Below are 10,268 nucleotides of genomic sequence, written 5' to 3' on the forward strand. Positions count from 1 at the left end.
TCCGAAATTTTTCATATTATTAACTTTTTTTTTTATAATAATATTTATATTTATATTAAAATTAAAATTTATTATACTTAAATTTAATTTAACTATATTATTCTTGAACAGATTTATAAAATTAGTATTAGTTAAAAACGTGTTGTTTTATTGATTGGTTAAATATTGTAAAATAATTTTAAAATTTCTATAAATTTATTAGTTGTAATTTTTTTTACTATGTTTTTTTTGTGAATTCCATATAAATTATCTATGTTTTTTTAAAAAAAAAAACAAGTATGATTATACTCTACAATTAAATAAAAATATAATTATACTCTATTTTAAATTAATTGAAAGTTATAAAATAAAATAAAATATAAATTAATTTAATAAATACCTAAATAATAAAACAATTAATTAATGAGACACGAAAAAGGAAATTATGGCGCTAAGTGAAATAGTAATGGCGCCTTAACTTTGTTTTCAGCTGAAATTGGTTCTCTCTACCCTAAGTTACCATCCCTGCTGCTCTCCTATGCTAGGTGTCTCTCTCGATCTCTTTCTCTCTTTCTCACATGGCTGAAAAATGAAGAAGGCTTGGATGAATGGAAGGGTACGTACAGAGGCTTCTCTAGGAGACAGTGTAACGACCAAAATTTACTAATAAGGCTTCAGGGCCTTGATTAGTGTGCCGGGAGGGCATAATTGGAATATATGTGATTTAATGATTTAAAGCATGTTATATGACTATTTGAATATTTGAGATGCATGACTATGTTTATTAGTATGCATGTCGGCCCTGATTAGGTTAGAAGGGCATAATCGTAATTTTGGCCCGTTGCGAGCATAACTGTATATATGTGTGTGATAATTTTTGAGACTACATTATTATGTGGATATATCTGTGATCTATGATTCGAGACGATCCTAGCGAGCGGATTAGCGAAAAAGTCACGGCGGGAATTAAGCTGGGGGTATAAATGGGAATTTAGAGAATATATTGAGGTTAAATTTGATATTGAGGAATATAATTGGAGATTAGTTAGGTATCGGGAATTAAGCTGTAAATATTAGAGACACTAGAGGAAATTAGCGGGAATTGGGTAGAATGACCAAAATGCCCCTAGAGGCACTTAAAGGTTTAAAATAAAAGGGAGGGCATTATGGTCATTTGGCTTCTCAGAGATAAGTATGTTGAGGCTTTATACTTAGTGGAAATGGTAGAATAATATAGAAGTCTGAGGAAAGAAGGAAAAGAAAGGGAGGAAATAGAGCTGTTTTTCTAAGGGTCGGTTGGTGATCTCCTTCACCATTTCTTTGTGCTTTCTTGGAGAAAAATTCAGAGGAGAGCTAGGTCAACTGAGCCATAAGGTTTCTGAGCTAAGCTTGAAGATTTGGAAAGGGTTTAGCAAGGATAGGCCATTTGGTTGAGGTAAGACTCTGAAGTTTCTTCAGTTCTGGTTTTGATTTCTAACTAAGGTGTCTAAGCTGAATTGATGGGGAATTCTAGGGAAGTTGGAGCTAAGGATTGAGGAAGAGCAAGCTAAGGAGGTCTAGAGGCAACTTAAGGTCGAACTTCCATCAAAGGTATAAATTCTGAGCTTTAAACTTTGAAGTTCTGACTGTGTTTTGGTGACTTCTGAGTCTAGGAGTGTCTATGGTTAATTTTGAGATTAGGGATATATGTGATTGGGTTTTGAGTATTTGTGATGCTTGGGATGAGTTAGACATGTTGTTGAGCTTGATTTTGAGTTTGGTGAAGGTTTGGAGAAGTGTTGGTTAAGTTTGGCTCGGGGAAATCGCGGGAAGGGAAAATGTGGTGTTGGCTGTCTGTGACTAGCTATAGCGCTAGCCTTTGGGCACTGTAGCGCTAGGCCATGCTTTCTGGGGGATTTTGGTTTTGCTTGTAGTGCTGTAGCGCCCTCCTTAGAGCGCTGTAGCACTGCCCTGTTTTCAGAAAGGGATTTTAGGGTTATTTACAAGGGTTTTTGACCAAGGGTTCGGGGTTCGATTCCACCACCCTGTTTGGTGGAATTAGGACTTCTCGGGGGCTTGGGATTGGTCTCGAGGCTAGGTTTTGGGCTTGAGACTTGGTGATGACTATGACCTATGGTTGTGATTTGGTGAGCGCTAGGGCTCGAGAGGGATCGTGCTCAAGGTGTTAAGTGATCAAAGCTAGCGAATCTAAAGGTAAGAAAACTGCACCCGATTATATGTTTGTGATGTGACGAGACTAAGAGCTCCCAATAACTGTAATGCCCCAGATTCCCTAGTATGGTTTAATGGCTGGTAAGTAGGTCGGGAGGGCCATAACTGTTTAATTATGCCATTAAGTGTATTTATGCATGTTTATGAGAATTATATTATGATATGATGTTAAATGCATGCATGTGAGTCCACATTTGTTTACAGGGGTGTTTTGGTAATTTGGCCCATTGAGGGTATAATTGTATACTTGTTTGTATGTCAATGATATATTGTGAGACCACATTATAATGTGGATTGGTTCGAGTATTTCGGCATGAGACGATCTTTAATTGTGATTTATCGGTTTGGTCATAACAGATTTGAGCTCGGGGCTCGGGGTGAGTCTCGGGGCGTTTTTAATGGTTAGAGCGTTACCGGGGATTTTAGGGTAACGGGATGTGAACTATTGGTGTTTGAGGATATTGAGATTAGCAGGAATTGGGAAGCGTTAATTATGATTAACAGGATAAGTGGAAGTGCCAATTTTACTCTTGAAGTGGTTTTAGAGGCTTTAGGTGGCTCAAGGGTATTTTGGTCATTTAAGTTTGGGATATATATGACATAAGTGGCTGCTGGCTGTAGAAGCTAATGGATTAAAACAAAACAAAAACAGAGACTTGCTTCTTCCTTCCCGTACACCACCTTCTTCATCTTTCCTTTGAGGTTTTTGAGTTCTAGGTGGGGATTCAAGCTAGGGAATTCAAAGGCTGGGTAAGTGGACTCGGTTCAGCTAGTGAGGGAGGTTCAAGCTGGTTTTAAGGTGATTTTGATTCATTGAACTCAGGTTATGCTCTGTTTTCCTTTTTAGTTTTTCAATTTTGATTTCTTGATAGAAGTGTGGATTTGAAGAGGTTTTGATGGATGATAAGTTTGGGTTTTGATGAGGGGGAGTTATGGGTAATGTTTGAAGGTTTAAATGGGTGTTTGGAAGAGATTTTGAGTTGGTTTGTAGGGCTGGTTTGAGAGGAAAAACACAGGGGAGAATTCTGGTGCGCGTGCTTCCTTTTTGCCTGTTCTGGGCTGGGCGCCGCGGCCCTTGGCGTCTGGCAGGGATGGCCCCTTTCTGTTTGGGGGTGCGCCGCGATGCAGCAGGAGAGGGCCGCGACCCTTAAGGTCATTTGTGCCAGAATGTGGCTTTTAGCTTGGGGATTCAAACCTTAGGCCTCAGGGTTGAGCCTAGTACCCGATTGGGTAGTGTTTGGTGTCCCGGAGTCTAGATTTTGGTTTGGGAACCCTCAGTTATCATTTTTATTGATGAATCCTATATTTTGGTTATGACCAGGTGACCGTCAAGGGATTTAAAGGTTGATCGTTCTCAGGGGTCGTTCATATAATAATTCTCACTCGAACCAGAGGTAAGAAAACAGTGTATGAACATAGTTGCACCCTGTATAGGTATATGACATGCATGGTTTACTATTGAAGCATGTTGGTTGATATTTGTGGACATGGATTGCATATTAAATGCTAGTGAACGCTGATTACCTGTCTATGGCACTGACTAGTCAGGGACCGACTCTAAAGTCGATGATCACACATTGAATAGCTCCATGGCATTAATGCGGGACCGACCCTAAGGTCGAAGAACTTATAAGCACTTGCCTGGTCTAAGACCAGATGTACTTAGCCAAGGTATATGACCCCGGTGACTGTTTGTCACATGGCTAGGGGACGTTGTCCACAGTTACGACTCTAGAGTCGGGAGGAAGGTTATGTTGGTGACCAATCACCATGCACCTGTCCTGATCAAACTTATGAAAGAGCTACTTATCAGTTAAGCCCAGGTGACCCCATCGTCACATGGCTAGAGGGAGTTGTACCCATCTTTGTGACTTTTGCTATTGTCACCCATCTGTACTGAACTGTTGGTCTTGAATGGTTATTATGATCATTGTTGATATTATGTCATGCTTTATTGTGTTTTCTTGATGGGCCTTGGCTCATGGGTGCTGTGTGGTGCAGGTAAAGGAAAGGAGAAGCTTAACCAACCCTGAGTGGAGAGCTTGGGCGATGTGGTGTACATATTGGGCCGCTTGACCGCCACGGTCAAGGAGTTCTCAGAGGGACTAGGGGTTTACCCTATTTTTGCCGCTTAGGCCGGCGGGGATTGTATATTTGAAACTGTAGCGACCCTTTTGTATTATGAATAGCTTGTAAATATTTTGAAAGGCTCATGAGCAGTTTATTTACTTAATGAAATGTATCCTTTCCTTTTTACTGGTTTTCCACCTTAACCTAATAATAACACCTAGACCACGTTTTTCACTGTTCACCGTAACTGTTCTAGGGTAACCAGGGCATTACAATAACTGTTAAATGTCAATGATGGTATTATGCCATGGGACATGTGATAGCGGCCTAAGGGTGCCGTACACAATACTTGCGCACAGGGCGCAGCTTGGCCACTGGTAGCCGAGGACAACTTAATATTCACTGAGCTTGGTTTAAGCGGGCCGGAGTCAGTGGGATAACGGAGGGTGTGGCCTGAGGGCACTAACCCTAGTTATCAATTGTAAATTGATATATGATATGATTTGATGTGTTTAGCATGCTAAATACTTGATTATTATGAATGTTTATATGGTTGAGAATATGATATGCAATATGAGATATTGAATTGTCTGTTGATTGCTTATGCTCTGTTATTGTATTTTCTTGCTGGGCCTTGGCTCACGGATGTTACGTGGTGCAGGTAAAGGCAAAGGCAAGTTGGACCAATCCTGAGAAGGAGAGCTGCAGGGTTGAATGTACATAGCCAGCTGTTCGGTCGCCATGGCCGAGGAGTGGATCAGGACTGAGATTGCCTAATTATCTGTTTTGCCTTAATATGGCTAATACTGTATTTAGTTCTTGAATCTTTTGTAAATGGTTTTAATCTTAACATTTTTGGGATCCCGTGTAAACTGGAAATGTTTCTTTATAAGATATGTAACTTTTGAGACCAAAACTTTTCAACCCTAGTTCCTTTATAGTTTCAGTAACACGTTCTTAATTAAATGACTTGATTAGCAAGTCTAGCACTTTTATAAACACACAGCATAACAGTCTTGGCTATCCAGGGCGTTACAGACAGGCTTCGAATGGGGATGATACGAAAACACCATTTTTTGACGGTAACTCTCTCTCTCTATCTCGCTCCCTTACTCTTTCTTTCTCTCTTTGAGACACTGCCTCGTCCGATCTTCTCTCTATTTGTTGCAGATGTGCGCCAGGGTTATGGGGCTTGAGGCTTGGGGCGTGTAACAAGGATGTTGGGTCATGGATTCTATAGGGTGGCTCAGTCGTGGGTGTGATGGTGCTTACAGGGGTGGTTTGTGCGATGGGTTCGACTTCGGCATGGTTTTACTTCAACAAATGATTTCTTCTAGGTTTGATGATTGTTTTGAGTTTTGTCTTGATTTAGCTCTAAAACTGAAAATTTAATCTTCAAACTTGTTTAGGGGATTTTACTTTGATTTCCAAAAGGCATGCGAAGCATTAAGAAATTGAAGATAAGGTCAGCTGAATTCAAAGTTCTCTTCTTTTTCTAGAAAATTGTTTTTTTTCCTGTGAATGAATTATACTAATTCTTGTTTATTACTTTTGTTTCAGGTTATCTAGATTATTGGTGCCAGTCGTGGAATTGGTACATATATGTATTTACATTTTTGTTTCAAACTTTCATTTTATGTACGTGTACTCGTTAATTGAACTATATTTTTGTTATTTCTTGATTATTTTCTTCTAGGGTGTTTAAATTAGTTAAATACTTTATGTCAATGCAACAAATTTTGGGCTATTCTTTTCTTAAATGATTAAAACACATATTTTAAATATTCTCAGTTGGGTTTCTCTTCAAGTTGTAATTTTAAAAAAAAAAAAAAAAAAACAAAAAACAAAAACGTCATTGTTGCTTCAAAACCTTCATGTGTTCCTTTATGTTGGTAGTTGTCACCACAAATGTGTCAAGATTATGATATACTCAATCAAATTGGTTCGTGTTGTTAGAATCATTGTAAGCTGACACATAACACACAATTTAACCTTTATTGGATTCATTGCTGTTACTTAGCTTCACTGAGTGCAAAGGTACACTAGCATGAAGAATTGCCATATACTGTGTTAAGCTAGTTTCTCTGTTGAGCTAGTTTGAGGATAATGTAGATCTTTAGTTTAGAGTTTACGCAGTCTAAAATAACTTAGGGGGTTCTTTGTAGAGCTTTAGTTTAGAGTTTAGGTAGTCTAAAAGTAAAGTCTTTTATAAGCATATGAACTTTCAGAAAGGATAACATTTTTTGTAAATTGAGATTACTGCTAGGAACTTAGCATATTACAAGATGACCATATGTGTGGCCGTATATTTTTTCATAGAGTATGAGTTCAAAAAGAATTTCAAGGGCTTTAGGTGGATCTCCTTGATCTAAGGTGTGATTTCTACCATGGTATATTAAGTTGAAGGACCCTCATTTAAATTTGGATACAAGCACACCTATTTTTTCAAGCAAGTGTTGTTCCAAACATTCAATCCACATAGTGTAAAAGAAGAAGTGACATTTTTTAGTCATGTTGTATTTGGTAGAAGTGTTCATTGTAGACTAGTTGGGTTTCATCTTGGTAAAATTATTGAGATTGTTGAGATCAGATTTTTGATCTTGCTGATTGTTATGGTCAAGTATTTTATTGGTCTGTTAAGTTTCTGTTTGGAGGCCGGTGATTTATGGACTGGGTTGAGTGGGTCTGTTTAGCATATATACATGGTTGAACCACTTGCACTCTGTTGCCAATTGCTTCACTTTGGGGATTTTTTAAGAGCTGTAGTGAATTTTGGTTTGGAAAAAAGCTTGAATAAGATATATTAATCATAAGTATTTCAGTTTCAATCACAATATGTTTTCTTTTAGTTATGAATGGTTTTGGTTTTTATGTCTTGTATTGATTCTTATAAAGCTCATTTTATTATGTATCTTTGTTGTTGATGATCTCAGATAGATATGTGATATGAGATTATTACAGTATCCAGTATTATATGCTGAAGAGACTTGCAGAGCTCTTGTATCTCAGTATCTAGGACGCTGAGAAGCATCTTCATACATATACTTGTTTGAATTATTTGATGTTTAAGTTCTATCTCTTTTGTTAGGCAATATAAGCTTTCACTGTTCTTTCACAGTTATTTTTAGGACATTTTGAATAGCAGTTTTGTTTTACTTTTTTAGATTTATTATATCTTTTGATAATGTCAATCTTAGTCTTAATATGAAATATCATGTATTATATGTACAAGTCTTAAATTTATAATTCACAACCATATACATATGATTTTTTATATAAAGATAAATTAATTACATTAATAGTCATTGATAACTGAAAAATAGTTATGAATATATAGTAATATTAATATTCATTGATCACTGAAGAGGCAAGATACTCTAATACCAATAGCAGCACATGACCTTAATGAACAATATATACTCTTTTATGTTTCAGGAACCAAATACTTCTCTCCTTTCTCCTCTCGTCTTTCAAATTCTGTTTATTATTATTCTTATTATTTTGCAGGTTTGAACAAGGTATATATCAACCTATTCAAAACCTATATAGTAGTAATTCATCTGTCTGTAGACGATGAATGGCATGCCATTACTCATAACCCAGATGCTTTCGTTGTTAATATTGGTAAAACTTTCATGGTATATGGTATGTAATGCTTCACTTAATTTTCTTGTGTGTGTATATATATATATATTTAATAGGGTTTTGCCTTGCAAATAGCATTATTATATACAACATATGATCTTTAAAAGGGATTGTTATTTGTTTTGCCTCATGCTCCTAACATTGACACTCGGTGGGACATTTTAAAACAGAGGATTGGGGAGTTTTCTTCTTGTTGTTTTCTGGCATTTTCTAAATTTTGTTTGACCAAAAGTTTTGATATCTTTCTTTTTTATTTAGGTTTTTTATTTATTTGTATGTGATGATTTATTTGCAATAAGTTGTTTGATTTAATTCTGAAAGTTAGCTTTCTTAGCATTAATTTAGTTATGAGTATATATATGCACTCTTGTATCTATTGGGTTCTCTTTTTATGATGCAAACCGGTTGTTTGTGATATTGGATTTTGAAGTGTGATGTGTGAAATTTATGCAAGTTTCCCTTACTGCAGTAGCTAATGACAGCTTGGGGAAGATTACATGACGATGGCTTGCTAGGTTCATAACTTCGACGAAGGCTCAAGGAAGACGATATAGCAGGTGGACTAGCATACTAGCATTCATTTCCTTTCATTTTGTTCAAAATTGATGGCATTCACTTTTTTTTTTCCTGATTTTCTTCTTGTTTTTATCATATACGGATTGGTAAGAGAGAGTGTTTTTAACTCTTCATTAAGTACTTTTTGCTAGCTGGTAATTGTAATGGGAATTAACAATACTCTTTTTTTTTTGTTAGGATCCAGTTGCTTTAAATTTATATTTTGTTTAAGGAAGATTTTTGAGTGATAGTCTTTATAATGTGTTTATGATTTATAAATGCTTTAGTGATTCTTTTAAAGCATTGGATTGGTAGCTAATTGCAAGAAATATGTTGTATTTGATTTTTTTTTAATTTTCAATCTTTTATAATTTTGAATAGAATTTGTATAACTTTAGTGGAGTTTGAATATCTTAGATATTCATTCGTAGTGAAGTAGGTTTTGGGAATTCTGTGTTCTGCGGTGATAACGGAAGGTTGAAAACTTGCATTTCTTAGTGAAGTAGGTTCCGAGAATTCTGTGTGCTGCATGGATATATGGATGAAAACTCGTGTGTTGTTTGGTTTGTTTGAATTGTTGGTTTTGATTGTGACAGATGGCTAGGCTAGTAAATTAGGGAATATGTTGTCCGATTTTTAGTAGATTTTTTTATACTTAGTTTTGTTTTGTATGCTTATTTTATTTTCATAATTTGTATCTTTTATTTAAACAAATAGGCATCTCCTAGTGTGATTTAAAATCTTCTCTTCTTTTTTATGCTCAAACAATCCTTTTGTTGTTGTTTCTCCAACCTCTTGTGAAACATTATACTATATTTATTTGTATATGAATACACAACTCCTACTTTATTTTATGTATATTAATCTCTGTCCAAATGGTTTGATTTTGAAATTCAAAGTTGTTGCTATTTGTTATTATGCATTCAAGTTGTTTAATAAAATGCCGAAAAAATATGCTTTTGTTGAATGTCAACACTATCTATTATTTGGTGAACAACTTAGAGAACTAAATGTCGAAAAGGAATTGCACGTTACTTGTTAACATAGTGATAAATTAATTCTTTACTTGCTAATTATGATAAATTCAAAGAACAACCCTACTATTTTTTTTTAATAAAATAAAAGGAAATTTGATAATAAATGGATGAGAATTGTTCATAATACAATTGATATTATTATTCTTATTTTTTGGAAATGTGGATTTGATTAGATTCATATAGGCAAGAAAGGACAAATCTTGCTTTGAATTTGATGACATATTATGGGGCCTTACCCTATCATTATTAAAATCCAAATCACTCATTGTGATTTGGATCCAATTTATCCCAAAATTTGGATGATTTCATGCATTGCATGGTAAAACGTAATAAAAAAATTGGATCTGGATTTGATTAGGTAATATTATGAGATCATTCATTATTAGTATATATACGAAGAGAAGAAAGATCAAGGATCTATATTTGATCAAATCTAGGAAATTTATTTAACTGTTTGCTTTGTTTAGTTTAAGTGGAATAATGATGAAGCTAATGTAACTTGTGGCTTACATTTATTCATCTTTCTAGTATTGCATATAAACACAAACCATTATTATTAACATACGAGCAACTTTTTGCATGCTCTGGATATATAATATAATTAGACACACACACACAGAAAATATGTCTAAATAAAAAAAAGCCCTTAAAGAGTTCATTAGACAAATAATAGCTGTTGATACAAGTGTGACTTGTAAAAGAATATACAAGTATGTATGCATATATTTTTTTCACTCTTATATTTCTTGTTTCAACTTTCAAATTGGCATG

General features: G+C 35.3%; 1 long non-coding RNA gene across 1 annotated transcript; it reads left to right on the plus strand.

The window, feature by feature from the left end:
• Nucleotides 1–5,818: 5,818 nt before the first annotated feature.
• Nucleotides 5,819–8,734, plus strand: LOC133815922 (uncharacterized). The gene is made up of 2 exons (XR_009884908.1): nt 5,819–5,854; nt 7,768–8,734. It is a non-coding gene; the product is annotated as an uncharacterized LOC133815922 (long non-coding RNA).
• Nucleotides 8,735–10,268: the final 1,534 nt, after the last annotated feature.

The sequence above is a fragment of the Humulus lupulus genome, chromosome 2, assembly GCF_963169125.1.
Source record: "Humulus lupulus chromosome 2, drHumLupu1.1, whole genome shotgun sequence".
Taxonomy (NCBI): domain Eukaryota; kingdom Viridiplantae; phylum Streptophyta; class Magnoliopsida; order Rosales; family Cannabaceae; genus Humulus; species Humulus lupulus.